Source organism: Festucalex cinctus, chromosome 13 (genome assembly GCF_051991245.1).
Source record: "Festucalex cinctus isolate MCC-2025b chromosome 13, RoL_Fcin_1.0, whole genome shotgun sequence".
Taxonomy (NCBI): Eukaryota; Metazoa; Chordata; class Actinopteri; order Syngnathiformes; family Syngnathidae; genus Festucalex; species Festucalex cinctus.
In genome coordinates this window covers 6,033,938-6,052,085 of record NC_135423.1, presented here as the reverse complement: position 1 = coordinate 6,052,085, position 18,148 = coordinate 6,033,938, and the positions used below count along the sequence as shown (strand labels likewise).

Genomic DNA, 18,148 nt, shown 5'->3' with positions numbered 1-18,148 from the left:
TATCGCTATACTACGTCGCACAATTCTCGAATCGATTCAATAGGCGGCTGAATCGATTTTTAAACTTCCATTTTTAATGGAAAAAATATTCAACAAAACGACTTACTTCGGGTTACGGTTCACACCTTAAGCGTGGTAGAATGTTATATGAATGGAACATTAAGCCTTAATATTTTTATTTTAATGCTGTTCAAACATGAAACAGATTACAACCTGTATTAGACTGAAGTTTCAGATAAATAAATAAGACATTTTCATACGAATCTTACACGCTACAAGTTTACTGATTAGCATTTTTTAAATTTGAATGAAAAAAATCGCAACAATCGACTTATAAATTCGTATCGGGATTAACGGTATGGAATCGAACCGTGACCTGTGAATCGTGATACGAATCGAATCGTCAGGTACTAGGCAATTCACACCCCTAATTCATACCAAGTATGTCGAGCAAAAAAAAACGCAAAGTGGTCGCACGATAATGTGCAATATGAATCCACATGTACAGTGTTCCCTCGTTTTCGGCTGGGGTTATGTTCCAAAAAATACCCGCAATAAATGAAATCCGCGAAGTAGTTAGCTTTATGTTTTACAATTCTTATAAATGTTTTAAGGCTCAAAAATCCCCGACCGCACAATTTATACACTTTTCTCATTGAGGCATTTACATGTTCTCCCATTTCTCTCTTGTTCAAACATTGATAATGTTCAAAACTTCATAAATTTTTATAAAATGGGTATATTACTGTAAAAAAATATGCAAAATTGCACTTAAAAAAAAAATCCGCAATACAGCGAGACCGCGAAAAGTGAACCGCGTTATAGCGAGGGAAGACTGTATAACGGAAGATATGGTGTTCCACAGGGTTCAATTCTGGGGCCTCTGCCGTTTTCATCCCGCGTCCTGACTGCATGATTTGCAATGGCAAGTCGAGCAATTCTAGTCCAGCATAAACTAGCTAGCTAAAGGAATACAAAAACACGACGTTTTTTCTAATTCAAGGTAAAGAGAGCCAGGTTCGACGAAATGTTGGTTTGTTGTGATTGTATTGCTGTTAATGTTTTATGTTGTGTTTGTGGAAAGCACTATATATAAATAAAGGTGAAAACAACATTTTGTTTTTCAAGAAAGAATGTCAATATCAGTACCTCCAACAATGTTAAGAAAACCAGTTTTGGACAATCATGTGCTTTCAACAAGAATTCCGATACAAGCACTCCAGCAATTTGTAGAAAGATTCCCAGAAGAGTGGAAGTTAGTTGTTCTGCCTTCTAGTTCTAACCACGTCCCAAAACTTTGGATGAAAGAGACTACTAAAGCTTGCATGACCAAGCAGGGTAAAGAAGAGAGAGAGAGAGAAAAAAGAAATCCTGACCTAATTCTGCCCTGCACCTGCACTTTCACGGTCTTCCCTATAATGAATGGCCGTCTCTGATGTGCATATGCTGCAGCGAGAATGTGCTGATGCGCCACTGCTAACGCAACACTTTCCACTAAAGGTTGAAGGAGGCAGCTGCCGTGAGTCGTCACAATTAACTCACCGCAAGTCAAGCTCAGCTCTCCATTGCGGGAATCACATCAGTATCCCGATCAGCTGCACGTCCCAATTGCCCACTAGGGGGCACTGGCGGCGGTGGGTGGCTGGTTTTAACAGGAACGCACCACCTATAAGGATAGGAGAAATTCTGAGAGTTAATCACGGTAAACGCGTTCCTGATCAAAGGGTTGATCATCTGATGTTTTTATAAGATTAACCGGAGGGTATTTAGAAAGATTTTCCCACAGCGATCAGCTCAGAAAAAGGATTTGATTATCGTAAATGTTGAACCTGTCCAGGTTTTACGATGACAGATCCTTACGTGGTCAACGCAGGGTTCAGTCGATCACTGGACTCGGTGATTGTAACATCAAACGGAACAAAATTTCATGCTCAGCATTGACAGAGATATCGTTATGTGTGTCTTGTGCTGTGTTGATGATCTTGAGAACACCACACAGTTTAATACTGTAGCAGTAAGAACACAAATGGCGACTGACCTAGATGTGTAGTTTTTGTATTTTCTCCACATTCTGACCAAAGTCAGCAAAGAGACAATTTTCAGATGACTCAAAGATTATCCTAGTGATTATCTTTGGGTGTGTGGTGTGATGAGAGCGATTTTTCCTCCCCGATCTTGATGGAAAACAGTCAGGCTGACATTCATATATGTCAAACCGGTTTGATATTTATGATAGCAAATCCTCACGTATGCTGGGCTGGTCATCTCGAGTACACACCACACGATAAGAGCAGCACGAACACCAACTAATCCATTCATTCATCTTCTTTATCCTGCTTATCCTGTTCTGAGTCAAGGTAAGTTGCAGCCTTTCTCAGCTAACCTGAGCGCTAGGTCGAATTTCTATGCGCGTACTTTTCTTTAGACTGGACGACAGGTCCAGTTCAGAATTAAACAGTAGGTTGACAAAGTCATAATGCATGAAATAATCTGAATAAGCACCAATATGAACAATGAAACGATTAATCGGTCAGGTCTTAGCTAAGGCAGTATGTCAAGACTAGTGAATGTATATTGGGGCTGGGTTAAAAAAAAAAAAATCGATATTTCGATATCGTATCGATACGCCTTTTCATATCCCAATATCGATACATAAAACCATGTATCTATAATTCGAACCCCCTCCCCCCGGGAAGCCAGCTGGGATAGGCTCCAGCACCCCCGACCCTTGTGAGGAAAAGCGGTTAAGAAAATGGATGGATGTCACAACAATGTCAGTTTTTTTGTCACTTTATGTAGACAGCCTGTACTGTGGTTTGTAATTGATTTAAATTATTAATTGTTTTTATAAGGCCATGTTAAATAAAACAGATTATTAGTGTAACTGCAATGGATTCAATTCTTAATGTAAATATTTATATTTTTACTAATGCATTAAATTCGAGTAAGAAGTTTCTACTATTTTCAGCATTGGTAATTTTGACTGTCTAAAATAGCCACTGCGTGAATTCCTCAACTGAATCGAACATTGTTGTGATTCGTGAATCGAACTGAATCGGGCCGTTGTGAATCGGAATCGGAATCGATACCCAGCCCTAATGTATATGTATGAAAAACACTTTTAGGCCATAAATATAAACAATAAAATCAAAGTTCAATACCACTTGACCTTGGAACGATTAAAACGATTGTAAAACGATTATCTCTGGTGTGTAACTTTACTCCAGCAATAGCCACCAAAAAAATCCCAATCGATTACAAACATTAAAAAAACAAAACGAAAAAAAAAACGTACAGTATGTTGACCCTGAGGGTCCGTACAGAAAAATGTTGGAGTGATTTTTGACAAACATGTCAACACTGCTGTCAGCGCTTTTCTTCTTTCAAACCCTTGGAAAGGTCAGTCCCTGACTTTAAAAGAGTGATTCATGCTTTTGCCTCAGCACGACGATTGTCAGAGTCGCCTTTATTCCCGTATTAGTCAGTCTCCGCTCTCTCCAGTCCAAAACTGTTGTTGTGGCACTTTCAAACTTGCAAATGGGAACGCAACACTTGCTCCATTTTAAGTGCTGCATTTGAATGATTTTCAAGGTTTAAAGGAGTCAGTTAAGCGGCGTTCTCTGCTGCAGTGACTATCATTTATTACAATGCCAGTGTAATAGCGCTTGCCTTCGAGTTTTAATTTGCAAGTCATAGTTGAGAAAGTACGAAAAGCCCTCACGCTCGTCCACTGTTCTTGCTCGTTAGCACGTTGCATCTATTTTTATTCGGTTCAGGCCCAAAGCTTGAGCTTCTGTTCTTATAATTCTGGGCACCAAATCTCCCTTTTTTTTTTTTTTTTTCAAACATTCCAAGCACATGCACCTCCAAGCAAATTATGGCCGTTGGGAATTGTTCACTCTTTCCTTACCTATGAATTTTTATATAGTGGACTATGTAGTGCACTTCTAAGTGAATTGAAAAATAATTTGCGAACAAGGCTCGGATGCACCATTAATTACACTTTTGCTGTCACTTCAGTTTCCACATCAATGTCAAGTGGTTCGACTTTCGTAATAAATATCTTAACAAAATAAATTATACAGTAAAACACTGGAAGTTCTGTAATTCGGCTTTGGACCACTAGATGGCGACACTTACTTAGTTTGAGACGAAGATCGAAACCCGGAAGTACTGCATTTGAACGCAGCCTAGTTTTTGTTAAAAAATGACTCAATCTAATAAGTCAAGTCATCTTTATTTGTATAGCGCTATCAAACAGCCTAAGCTGTCACAAGGCGCTTTACAGAAACACAACAAAACAAACATAGCTTTAATCCTGCTTTTTAAGACTGCAGAAAGTGACGGCTGTAGGGTCATTTTATGATATACATATTTGGGCATGATTATTATTGTATATTGTGAGACGGTAAGTTTGTTTGGTACAAAAAAATGGATTTGTTTACTGTAAACAACGCAGAGACATGTTTTTCAATATTTTTGTGTGATCTGTTGCTCTTTCGTTCACTCAATATTAGTGTTGTTCCGATACCGTTTTTTGGCTCCCGATACCCAGCTTTGCAGTATCGGCCGATACCGGTACCATACCGATACTTAAGTTTGTTTTTTTTTCCTCAACATGAAAAAGCTGTCCTGCTATTGGTTCAGAGCATTCAAGGGCCAATAGGATATCTTAGATCGGCATGCAGTGAACATGGCACATACCAGTGAATATCGTGCACCAGCAAGACACAAGATGCTGCATCCAAAATTATATATTAGCGTTGGAATTAATGGTATCGGCACGTTACTTGTGAGTAGTCACCGATACCGATACCACTGTTTTAATGCAGTATGGGCACCTCTGCCGATACCAGTATCGGTATCGGAACAACACTACTCAATATATTGTGTTTTTACTGTACAACATTTAAACAATATATTGTAGAAAGCGCTTTCATGTTCAACGGTGTTGTCAGGTAATTCTCTATTATTAAAGTGATCATGTTGCAACTCTAAAAAATCAAACAATATCCCAGAAAAAAATGAAATTAAATATTTTTTCTGTATCAGCAGCACAATTGAGTAGATTTTCTTCTGAGCACTGTTGGTCACTGCATATTCTCACTAAAAAATGTGACCAACACCACAAAATGGCAAACTCACTCTACCTGTATAATGACAAAAAATGATTTTGACCACAGCTCATGTCATTTAGAGGTCAAATCTAATACCTCAGTCTCACTTGCCCCCAGTGTGACCGATTCACACAAACTCTGGCACATGTTGACCATGACAGGATGCACAAAAATCAATGTAGAACCTATTTTGTCAAACGCACAGGTTGACTGTCATTTTGTTTTTGAAGGTGCCTTTGTTTTTCTGGGATTCAGCACATTTTCAGGTTGGCCTGAACAAACTTCCTCCAGGGAATTTACACAACTGCCGCTAAATCTTTGATCCGAGTATACTAGACAGGATGAGCAATGAAAAATTTTGAAGGTTATTGAGTTTTCAACACAACGTGTGGATGGAGTTGGGTGGTAAAATTTCAGGATTTGCCGTGAAACCAAAACTCACCAACCACGGCTCTAATAATGTATCTTTGCAAAAATATATGTACGGATATTTCAGGTTTCCTGGATGTGACTCTTCCAAAACCGAGAGACTTGGGGAAATATTAGCATCTGTCACCAATTGACACAAAATTTGTAAACATATTCAACATGATAAAATACACTTGCTTGATGATCTCAATGAAGTACAGTAGGAGTGTGCATCGCTCTACAAAATACAATTATAGTTTTTTTGATATGTGGGGTGCGAAACGAGTCGGGGACGGTTCGATTTGAAAGCGGAACGATTCAATTCGGTTCGACAGTAAATTATGATTCGATTCGATATGGTACGGCTCAGTTCGGGTTGGCTTTTTTGTTGTCATTTTACATACATTTGAATGAAGATATATCTCTCCAATAAAATACAATTTGATGCGTATCACGATATAATTCAAAGTGGAACAATTTGATTCTGATTGATTCAATGCACTCGCATAGTTTATTTTATTTTCATCCTTTTTTTTTTTGTTACACCCCAAACAATTTGCCAAATTGGTTTGAAGATGCAGTTTTTCAGTAATTTGGGGCTTTTCCAATGGTTACGCATGAACAAACTGCACTTACAAAATTCATACAAGCACCACCAAATTTTAACCGAGTTCATCCTGATATGAATGTTCAAGGTTGGCACTGCACCACCTAGTGGTGACAGGAAATAGCCATCAATGACAGGTATTTTCCAGAAGGGGAATATCCATCCATTTTCTTAACTGCTTTCTCCTCACAAGGGTGCTGGAGCCTATCCCAGCCGGCTTCGGGCAGTAGGCGGGGTACACCCTGAACTGGTTGCCAGCCAATTGCAGGGCACACATAGACGAACAACCAGACAATTCAGAGCGCCCAATTAACCTGCCAAGCAAGTCTTTGGAATGTGGGAGGAGACCGAAGTACCCGGAGAAGACCCACGCAGGCACGGGGAGAACGTGCAAACTCAACCCAGGAAGGCCGAAGCCTGGACTCGATCTTGTGTCCTCAGTATTGGGAGGCGGACGTGCTAACCACTCATCCACGTGCCGCCCAAGGACATATCAAATCTCTTTTATAGTCAGAAAAGATTTTTTCGACAGATGGATGACACTAAATTTGTATTTTAGTTCAATGTGTGCACCACTTAGGTCAACGTCTATTGCGCTTGAAAGTAAACTTGAATGGACTAGATCATTTAACGAAAAAAAAAAAAAAAAAAAGACATCTCCAAGTGGGATGGCTTTCACATTCATATAGTCCTAGACAGTATTTCTGGGCGGGACGAGCAACTTTCCTCAACACACAAGGGAAGCAGTCATACAGTCATAATCTCATTGAATGAGCTTGCTCCTTCTTCCACTTGGCAGCTTTGGCTGCGATATGAATGTTGATCTGATTACGAAACAACGGGAAGGAAGCAAAAGCAGCGGGAGAGACAACAGGAAAAAAAAAAAAAAAAAAACTGCTTTAGGGATACCAAGACTATGAATGTGCATGTTGTCATTAATATTTCACTGCATCATCGTAGCTAAAGGAGAACAAAGCGGAAAAGGAGGGGGCGGTAAGAGAGGACGTGATGAAAAATGCATCGTATTTTGACGCGACGTTGGAAAGGATCCGAGCGAAACAAAAGAAGGACGCCGCTACAAAAGGCCAGATGAAAATGGCACAACGGGCCGTCTGCAATTTTACGTATTCCCTGCTGGAAATCGGGAAGAGGAGGAAACCTGCCAAGGTCACCAAAGTATACTTCCTGGCTCCACGCAATGTCACACAATGCAGGAGTGATTAGCATATGCCTCACACAGAGTCGTCATGCAAATACACGATTCTTCCAGCTAGCTTGACTGTATATCAATTTGTATTCAGAGCGAAGGGACCCGGGGCATGTCACCTTCCGCTATTCATCCAGCCAATGAGAAAAGAATTTAGGAAGCATGGTTTTGCTCCTTTTTGATTTTATTTTTTTATATTTTGAAAAGTCATTGCCATCCTCTTCACCCCAGGTCTGAGATGGTCGCTGGCATGTCAAGGAATGAATTTCGGGGAGGAAGTAAAAGTGCTGGGGCCATAAATGTCACACTTAATTTCACAGTCAGATATGGTGCCTCTATTGCTATTGAGTGTGTGGCTGTGGACTCCTCCTTAAGCCACCTGGGCCACAAAGTAGCCACAGAAAGTTGGAAGGAGCATATATATATATATATATATATATATATATATATATATATATTTTTTTTTTTTGCCCTATAAGGCGCACCTTCAATTAATGACATATTTTAAAACTTTTTCCATATATAAGGCGCTACAGTAGAGGCTGGGGTTACCTTATGCATCCATTAGATGGTGCTGCGCTAAAGGGAATGTCAACAAAACAGTCAGATAGGTCAGTCAAACTTTATTAATAGATTACAAACCAGCTTTGTGACAACTCCATTCACTCCCAAAATGAATAAACAGCTGTTTTATTATTTTCTCTGAGGTAAAGTATTAGTATTAGCTAGCGATCCAAGATGGCGGGATCTTCTGCGCATGTGTGCAGGGTCACCGATAGCGTCTTGACAGCGAGACCTGTTGCGGCTCAATATTGATCCATAAAGCATGGTCAGCTTTTGAAAAAATTGAAGGCTTTTAGGTGCGCCTTATAGTGCGGAAAATACGGTGTGTGTGTGTGTATATATATATATATATATATATATATATATATATATATATATATAAAGAGAAGTCATCCACAAAAAGTGATTTCTTACCATCTCCATTTCCAAAAGTGAAATTGTCACCTGTCCCGGTTTCATAAGTCAGTCAGATGTGATAAGCTACCTCCATTCTTTCCTCTTTTTCACCCATTCACCTTCTCGCCTTTTTCCTACAGGCGAGGATGTGATGTGAATAAGGCATAAAAATAGGCTCTGTGCCACAAAACTTTGGACTGAAGGGTGAGTCATTGTCTCGCACTCTCCTTTTTATTGGAGTAGTGTTAATTCTGCACGATTATTATGTTTTCAAGCTCAGTTCAATTTAAAAAAAAACAAAAAGAAAACCGAAGGTTTGGTTATTTTTGATGAGAAAGATCAGAGTTACCTAATTAGATGCTCACCATATGGTAGCACCTGTTTGACTACTCAGTAAAGCAAATGCCTAATTAGCCAATTAGTCATGTGGTAGAAACTCAATGTGTTGAGTCACTTGGACATTAACGGTGTCACAGCTCTCCGGATGCGCAATTAGATTGATTTCTTGTTTTTCGTTTTTTTATCATCCCTTTTTACATAATCGTTTGAGTAGGAACGTTGTTTTTTTGTTGTCTGTCCGACAAGAACAGAACATACAAGTTAATGGTACCAAACACTGAATTGACCTTATATACTCTATAGTTGTCGTCTCAACAATGTTTGTTCTGCCGTCCACTTATCGTTATCTTTAAATGTTTTGTTTGACCGGAACAATCGACTCTCTCTTTTCAAACACTGACCACGGTTAGACCTTCACTATTTGAACAAGGTTATTGGTTCTCTTCTTGCACTGGCTTTGTCAACATGAATTAATCCTGGGTCATAAAAAAAATGAGAACGGGCGGCCATTGGTTCTTGGTTGGAATATATCTGTGGTGGTGGGGATGAACACCCGCCTCAGGAGTATGAAGGTTTAACAGATCGCTGCGGTCACTACACCTCACCTGTCGTCTACCAGTTGATTTGGATAGTGACTGGAAGGACAAGATGGAGAATGTGAAGTCAGCGTCGTCTTCACGGTATCTGTTCTCACAGAACAGCAGATAAGGAAGTCTGGGGAATCTCTGCTTAGACCAGGAAGAGGCTGGCCTAACGTGGAGATTGTCGAGGAGGCCCTCAATTTACGAAAAACTGGGCGCAATGAATCGGTTTGTGGGCCGTGCAACTTGAGTATAAATTCAGGTTACAACACTGCCGTATGGAACTCTGTTGTTAACTGATGATGTCTGATTTGAAATTAAGAGGAATCGATAACGCACTGTGACCTTCACAGGAGATCTTCACATTTTGTTAAAGGGATACTTTACTTATTTTGCCATTTTTTTTTGGCAGTCAAACATGAATATTTTGCCTATAATAAATTTTATGTTTTCATTATTTTTCATGTACAATTAGTACCTTTTTAAAAAAGACATTTTGCAACTTGCTGTCGACTGAAAATGACATCACAAGGGCTCAGGTAACCAATCGCAGCTCAGCTTGTGAATGTCACATGACCGAACCTAGAAAACAGCTGAGCTGTGATTGGCTACCTGAGCCCTTGTGATGTCATTTTCAGTCGACAGCAAGTTGCAAAATGTGTTTTTAAAGGTACTAATTGTACGTGAAAAATAATGAAGGTATCAAATTAATTATTGACAAAATATGAACTTTTTATTGCTATAATGGGCTAAATAAGTGAAGTATCCCTTTAATATTGCGTTGGTGGAATGTGAAGTAAGGAGGGGGGGAAAAAAACACCTGTTTTTATACAACTCAGCATTTTGCTTTGCATTACCACTTGCTAGTGTCAACTTTCGAATGTCACATGAGCAAACCCAGAAAACAGGTGAGCCATGAGGGTCGTTACCTGATTCCTTGGGCACTGTGACGCCAACAAGTGGCAGGACGAGGCAAAATGGCCGCCGCAAAATGGCTTTTTCTGCGTTATTCTTATTCAAAAAACATAATATTAATCAGAATACCGTGTTTAGACTATTAGGGTACATAGAAAACATTTTTTTTTAAGACTTCCGAGGAGACGATGTTTCACAGCAGGCACACGAACGCCTCGCACCGACAGAACAACAGATAGCGAAGTCTTGGGATCCCTGCTTAGACCAGGATGAGCTGACGGATGGTCATGAAATTTGGATTGGATTGTCATATGTTCTGCTTTACGCCTAAGGCCCATACTCATATTTAAAGTGACTCTTAAGTTGCAAAGTGAATTCAGATCCATCTGTCTGTCTGTCCAGCTGCCCAGTCATCCATTCCTCAGTCTATTCATCCATGAATCCATCCTTTACCTCCGTCTGTGGGCTGTCACTGAAGCAGACTCCAAAAACGTAACTCAGACGTCCTTCAACCCCTGAGGGACCACAACAAGCCTTGGAGAGTCAATCAATTATGGATTTGACTGAACGCATGCATATTGGAGGAAGTCACCTTTCTTTGCGCTTCATTTCCCAGATATTGACACTTGTAGCGGCAATCTTTGCGCTTACCCTCGAGTAGACTAAGAAAATGTTAGGCCACAGTGGAGTAGGGGCAGGAAATCCTTGCTACTCACATGAGTAGTTTTCCTTTCATTTCGAAGCGGCTTTAATTTGCAAATTAGCGGAATTGATGGTTTATGGTTGGATTTTACTCTCCAGCAAGCATCTCCTCCTCTCACTCACTGGGTAGCGATTGATGAGTAATAAGGCTGTAACATGCTCACTAAAGATCATTTCAAAGTCACCATGACTCGGCAGTGGACTCGCAGAACCGCTTGCTCAAGAAACACCAGAGAGGTCCGAGGTCTACAGTGAGGTCAGATTCCATCCCAGTGCTGTAATTTACACACCTTGTCAGGTTAATTAACGATTTTGTTTGCGTGCGGGAAAGTATGAGGCAATACGTGGCGAGAGATCCATCGATTGCCGCTGTGTCGAAACGGGCAAAACCTAATTGCACATCTTGCAGGCAGCACAACCACAGAAACTGGAGCCAATATTGAAGATATGTCACTCAAAGCAAGCCTTGGTGTGGTTAACTCATTTGCTCCCAATAACGTGTAAATACGTTTTTTTTAATGTTCTAAGTGTCCCAAAGACGTATTTATACGTTTTATTTTATTTTATGCTAGAGCATACAGAAGGCTTTGATGCAGCCTTTCAACTGCAAAGAACGGTTGCAGAAATGGTAGTTATTACACAAACGGCCAGCAGGTGGCAGCAGAGCAAAGGAGATCAACCAGGGCCATGTAGAAAAAAACTGATGAAACTTAGTTGTCTTCTAATGCTAATTGCTGCAAAACGGAAACAGATAGAAACATACTTTTTATTTCCTGATGAAAGAAGAGACTTTAATCTTTCTTTTAATAGGTTTTATAGCAATAGAACACAATATTATGTGGGCCTTGCAAAATCAGTCAAAATCCAATAAAACAGTCGGGAGCGAACGGGATTGTTTCTGTGAAAATGGCTGGGAGTGAACGAGTTAAATGGGATCTCGATAGAGTTTTGTAGAAAGCTTTTATCTCATTTAAAGCAGGATTACACTCAAATGAACAGTCATAGCAGTACGGGCTGGCCTAACCTCTTCACCTTAAATGAGAGGAAATGGTTTCAGTAAAATCTCTCCGATTGAGCGATTACCTTCATTCTCTTGACCTTCGGCACTGGAGGTGGGGAAAAAAATTAATAGTTTGTGTGTGTGTAACCCCAGGCCAATCAATACTCAAGGTTGTCAGGGGCAAGCCATGACCTTGAGGAATAGGTCACCAGCAGGTAAGCCTGGTAGTATTGGACAGTGAAAGCGTGTTCAGGGTCCTCTGGGCTTTCTTAGCTGAAACCTTTCAATGGCACTTCAATCAATCTTTCTGGTAATCTTGCAGGTGTAGTGAGTCATTTTGGTCATTGATTTTGATTTTTGATCATCATCAATTTTGATCATTCAAGATTTGAGGACATTTTTCGCAAAGTGAAAGAAATTGTCATCCACCGGTTGGGACGAAGCTGACGTGTTCCTCAAGATAATTTATGGATCAGATGTGTAGACAACCAAGTAGGGATGGGCGAGTACCGATACCAGGTATAGGTATCGGGCCGATACCAGCCTTTTTTCAAGTACTCGAGTACTCGTGACGCAGACGAGTTACAAGCTGAGTCCTCCTTGCCTGTAACTGGCGCTAGCTTGCAGCAGTTTTTCACCAAAACTTCACCGGTTTGGAAATACTTCAAAATTGTGAATCTTAAACTAAAAGATAACTTTTGTGTTTTATTTTGAGCGTTAAAACTATTCAAGAGTGACTGTGCTGTTTTTTATGTCAAAATTAAAGGAAATATATTTGTTTAAAAATATCTTTTAGTGATTTTTTCAACATGTCAAAATGTACTACTGCTATCGGCAGTTGGTATCGGTATCGGTGAGTACTGAGGGTCTGAGTATCGTATCGGTATCGGTCTGAAAAAAGTGGTATTGAACATCCCTACAACCAAGTCATCCAGGTCATCAGGTTGAACCGCATTCCATCAAGCACGGACGGAAGTGACTTTCCGTCCATCAGTATAATCGCCGCTAACCCGGTCAAAGCACCGATAGACCTCTGTCACTGTCGGACGCCGGTTTTGTTGACGGACTGACGGAATGTCCACTTCTGTCTTTTGGTCCTCAAATACAGTCTTCCCTCGCGGTTCACTTTTCGCGGTCTCGCTGTATCGCGGATTTTTTTTTAAGTGCAATTTTGCATATTTTTTTACAGTAATATACCCATTTTATAAAAATTTATGAAGTTTTGAACATTATCAATGTTTCAACAAGAGAGAAATGTGAGAACATGTAAATGCCTCAATGAGAAAAGTGTCTAAATTGTGCGGTCGGGGATTTTTGAGCCTTAAAACATTTATAAGAGTTGCAAAACATAAAGCTAACTACTTCGCGGATTTCATTTATTGCGGGTATTTTTTGGAACCTAACCCCAGCCGAAAACGAGGGAACACTGTGGTGGTGACAGTGGTTAAAATAAAATGACAGACTGACAATTACAGTTTGGCTCAGATTGAAAGAAATCACAGATTGACGACGCCGCCGATGAATGACGGACCAGCAAAATTGTGTAAATTGTCCACCTCTGGTGATCCGTAAAGGTTGAATAGATACATAGAAACTTCTCACAGTTGTTGAAAAGGTACAGGTACCTCTATTCAACTTTTGCAGAGTACATATCCTCTGTAAATGAGGCTTCTGTTTCTTGCTCAAGGGCTCTTTGACAGGGCAGCTGAGAATTGACTGCAACACCTTCAAGTTGAGCTTGGAAGCTTTTTTACTAGTAAGTAACTGCCAAGAATAACTGTTTTATTGTTTGTAGTTCCTGAGGAGTACGGTTGTAAAATCTAATTACCTATTAAACCTCGGCGGTAACCTCAACGGTGTTGCTAAAACTGAGGAAAAAGAAAAAATGTGTTGACAACCCATCTGAGACTGACTTGCTTTTTGGTCAGAAGTTACTAAATACAAGTACAAAATGTTTCAAATCCGTTTCTGCTTCACAGCTTGAGAATTGCGTACCTATCCATTTTTTTATTTTTTTAAATTTTTAGGGTAACTGGATTATGTTGTCTTTGTCTTGACTTCCAAATGAGATATGAACCCTCCTGCTTGCGAGACAGACGTGGTAGCCACTACTTCAGCGTTCTGCCAGTACAGTACACAATGTTTGAATTGCCACCCGCAACCTCGGGTCAGTTTTTGTTTTAAATTCCAACTCACACTAGACCCAGTGAGGGAAAAACAGATGCAAGTTTGGAAATTTGACAGTCACAGCTGAAATGTGATGGAAGCCGTACGCTGTCCAACACAGAACGGCTTAAAACCAGTTTCGAAAATGGATTGGTTGTCTATGAATGGAATGAAACTGGATTATTTCTAGTGCTGTCAAACGATTACAATTTTTAAATCTGATTAATCACACTTTATAATTTTGATTAATCACGATTAATCAGCTAAATTACTTGTGTAATATAAAATAAATACAAAATACCGTAATATTTGTATTTTTTATTTATTTATTTATTTTATTTATTTTTTTCTTTTACTTAATTGCGTAATATGAAATAAATACAAAATACTGTAATATTTATTTATTTATTTATTTATTTATTTTTATTTTTTTTAAAAGAGAGACATAAAACAGCGTAATATTTTGACATTAACGCATTTTATTATCTGAATATCATTTGCAAACGTTGATTAAATGCATGTACGCAATTGCATGCATGCGTGTATTGCTCGAAACGGAACAGCATCATATCAATTGGGTGCAATTCAGCAATTATTAATTCATTATTAATTATTAATTAATTAATTAATTAAACGCAAATTACTTTCGATTTATCTAAAGTCCCGTCAGGGTGTTTTTTTGGTTGTTTTTTTTTACCACCGAGCACACCAACTGGAGTCACCCCGCTCATTTTGGAACAACAGGCGTAGGAAATGCCGTGCATTGACCTCCTCACTGACCTGCGCAGCCTTCAATGTAACCATCCGCGGTTACGTTCAAGAAAAAAAAAAAAATTGTGTGATTAAATATGTGTTAATACGTGATTAATGCAACATTTTTCTGTGATTAATTAATCTATTAACGCTTTAACTTTGACAGCCCTAATTATTTCTCACAGTGTACCCCCCCTACTTTACTTAGTAAGATTGGTGGACCTCCCCCGCTTAGTTGTGCCATTTAAACAAAGATCATTCCGGGTGTTAGTCCTGAAGGATTGGATGTATCAACAGCCAACGTCGTGTCAAAATCAGAGTAGGTCAAAGCTCTGTAAACATCAAACATGCTCATGCGGTTTTCATCAAAAACAACTGGCAAGAGATAACTCATGGAAATATAAATTTGAAGCAGGCAAGTTATAAATAATACACAGACTTGCGTTATAATTGTGTCTGTAAAACGAAAAGCATTTTTTTTTCTCAGTTTATGACTTTCATGTAGGTTAATTGTTATCTTGTATGTTCGTTTTTGGCCTTGCCATTTAGCTTTCTTTTTGTAGTGCTTCCAAACAGTCCTCATTAGCAAAGTTATCATGGGGGGGGAATAAAAATAAAAGATTCGTTAAACATGCATGCTCAGTGAGAGCTCCAACTACATCCACAACACTAATAGGACTTCTCCTTCCTTGTTGGCTTAAAGTTGAGCACTAGCTTACAAATGCAGACAGATCCATCCATCTCCATGGCGACTAAGCAAACTCCATCTGCTGACGGAAACTGGGTGAAACGGTTGAAAGCGCAGAGGGGGGGAAAAAAAAAAAAGAGGAAGAAAAAAAAACGGGTGGAATAGTTTTAACTTGGCAAATAGGCACAAGATTGATGACTTTCAGACTGTGAGTCTGATGAAACACTGTCTCATTTCATGACAGGGAAATGAGTGAATCGCACAGGAGGATTAGACTTTGCCTAATTCTTGAGGAGTAGATTTTTTTCCCATATTGCGTTGCTAATTACACGCGTAATCCCTCCACAGGTGGATCTGCGGATCTTATGAAATACATTGTGGACAGGATTTGGCAGCGGAGCCAGCCGAGCTGCATGGTGCAATCCATTGAAATACTAAATGCTGTTATCCAGCTGCAGAATGACAGGCTGCGCTACAGTACACGTGAACGAACAAAAGACAACCTAACAATACCGTCATCTTTAAAATGCTTTTTAAAACTGGCGGGAGTGATCGCCAAACGTAAATGCCTTTCAATTTGAATTGTGAGTGAGCACTGGGCGCGCGGCTTTTATAGTACTCGAATGGAACAGGAGGACAAATCAGAAAGGACAAAATGTTGGCCAATTACTTTTGAATAAGTAACAAAAAAAAAAAAAAAAAAAAAAAAAAAAAAAAAAGGGGATAACCAAAAATTGTTAAGCTAAATCTGTTGCAGAGCCATGATCGGAAGGTTGCAAAAGATGTGGGGCGGCATGGCTCAGTGGTAGAGTGGTCGTCTCTAGGGCTGGGGATTGCCGCCGACCTCACGATACGATACGTATCACGATACAGGGGTCACGATACGATACATGATCTTCAAGGTGATACGTATTCCGATATTTTACATTAATTGACTTGCATTTTATAACAACAGTCATATGTATACCTGAAGGATATGTTTATTATGCTGGGTGGACAAAAATGTTTTTGCACGCACTGCAGGGCAAGGAGCAGTTTTCACAGACACACCAGGAAAATGTATTAATAGGCATGAGTCGATATGAGCAAAAATATCAAAGTATTAAAATTACAGCTCTAAAATGTCCTGATTTGAAATATATGGGGAAAAAATTATCTCGTTTTTAAACAAAATAAAGGAAAATTTGTGCATTAAGACACGTGCCATGTTAAGTTTATAAGCAAATAAATGTTGATATTCTTCCTCTGCTTTAATTTTTCTTAGCAAGACACAGTGTCCAATCACTAGTGAGCTATTTTTACATTAATTGAAGGCAATTAACTTCAAAGATGCTGCTGGTTTTTATTTTTTAGGTACAATGCAAGCTGCAAAGGCAAATGTTAATTGCCTGTTTAAAGTTAACGAGCGATATCGATTCTGACGCCTGCGTATCGATACGTGTATTGTAATGAGGCCCGCAACGATATATTGCCGTATCGATTTTTTGAGCACACCCCTAGTCGTCTCCCAACGGGCGAATGTGAACTTTTGTAAAGTGCTTTGGACAACTACAATAGCTTAAAAAAAAAAAAGTAAAGCGCTATCTCGGGCTGGACGATATGGCCAAAAAATAAAATCTGGATTTTTGCAGTCATTCAGGACGATTACGATTTTAACCTAATAAATCCAACAAACGTTTACTTAAAGGTTTCATTTATTCAAAAATAATTCCTGTGCAAAATGTTCAGACACCAGTAACGTACACTGATTCTAGATCAGTTTTAACATAATCGTAACATTAATAGTTTGGGCTTAAATGGCACAATTAAGTAGTTATTGTAAACATATCTTGTAAACCACCTATCCAACATTCTGCCACTTGTGCAAAATTACAACACATAAAAGCATTTGGATGTAACGGAACATAAGAACAACAGCTTTTAATCACCTAGAAGACAAAATTCGATTTCACGATTTAGCAAATTTTCAACGATTCGATTTTTTAAAATGACGATGTATCAAATTATGAATTATAGCCCAGCCATCTGAATAGTATTCCATACTGGAGGAGTTACAGATATAAGTGGAAGTCCTTGGAATTGATCTTGGATCTAAGTACTAAGCAGCGGGCCATGTTTCCAAACATTCCTCACTTTTGTGTATTTTTAAAAGACAAATCCGATGCTGATCTTTACAATGTCCTCCTGCTGCCCCATTGAGCTTTAACCCGAGACAGCAAACGAGCGTCGTGAAACCCAAGTGATTTCACACCTCACCAGCCGCGGCATAAGCGCAAGTTCTGCGGCCTGCCGACTGCATCGAGAGAGCAGGAGCACGATTTCCTCGTACCGTAACTGGTCTTTTAGCTTACTCGTTAGCTAACTTGCTTCATCCTGACTTTACAGCGCCACGTTTGCCGCATTACAAAAACAACAAATTCAAGTTCCTCGCGGCAACATGATGTCGACAATGCTTCCAGAGAATGGGGGGGGGGGGGGCATTATGCTAAATTCTGGCATCCAGACAAACGTTTCGCATAACGAGTATTAGCATATTTTGCTACACATAAGCCATTAAAGAGGATTACGGAAGGTTGGAAATTTGCACAATAAATTAAGCAAGCAGAACAACAACAAAAAAAAGGGTGCTTGTGTGGCATAATCCCCCGGTAGATGCTGTATCACTGACTATGAGACACTGCGACAACACATTTTGTAGGAGAGAA

The 18,148-nt window shown here is 39.5% G+C and overlaps 1 protein-coding gene across 5 annotated transcripts in view; it reads right to left on the bottom strand.

The window, feature by feature from the left end:
- The window catches only part of lrfn1 (leucine rich repeat and fibronectin type III domain containing 1), a 233,431-nt gene that overhangs the window by 30,080 nt on the left and 185,203 nt on the right, over positions 1 to 18,148 (bottom strand). For all 5 annotated transcript variants that reach the window (XM_077541966.1, XM_077541971.1, XM_077541967.1 and 2 more), the window contains one exon: positions 1,543 to 1,666. The gene's annotated coding sequence lies outside the window, so the exon portion shown is untranslated. The remainder of the gene's footprint in view (positions 1 to 1,542; positions 1,667 to 18,148) is intronic.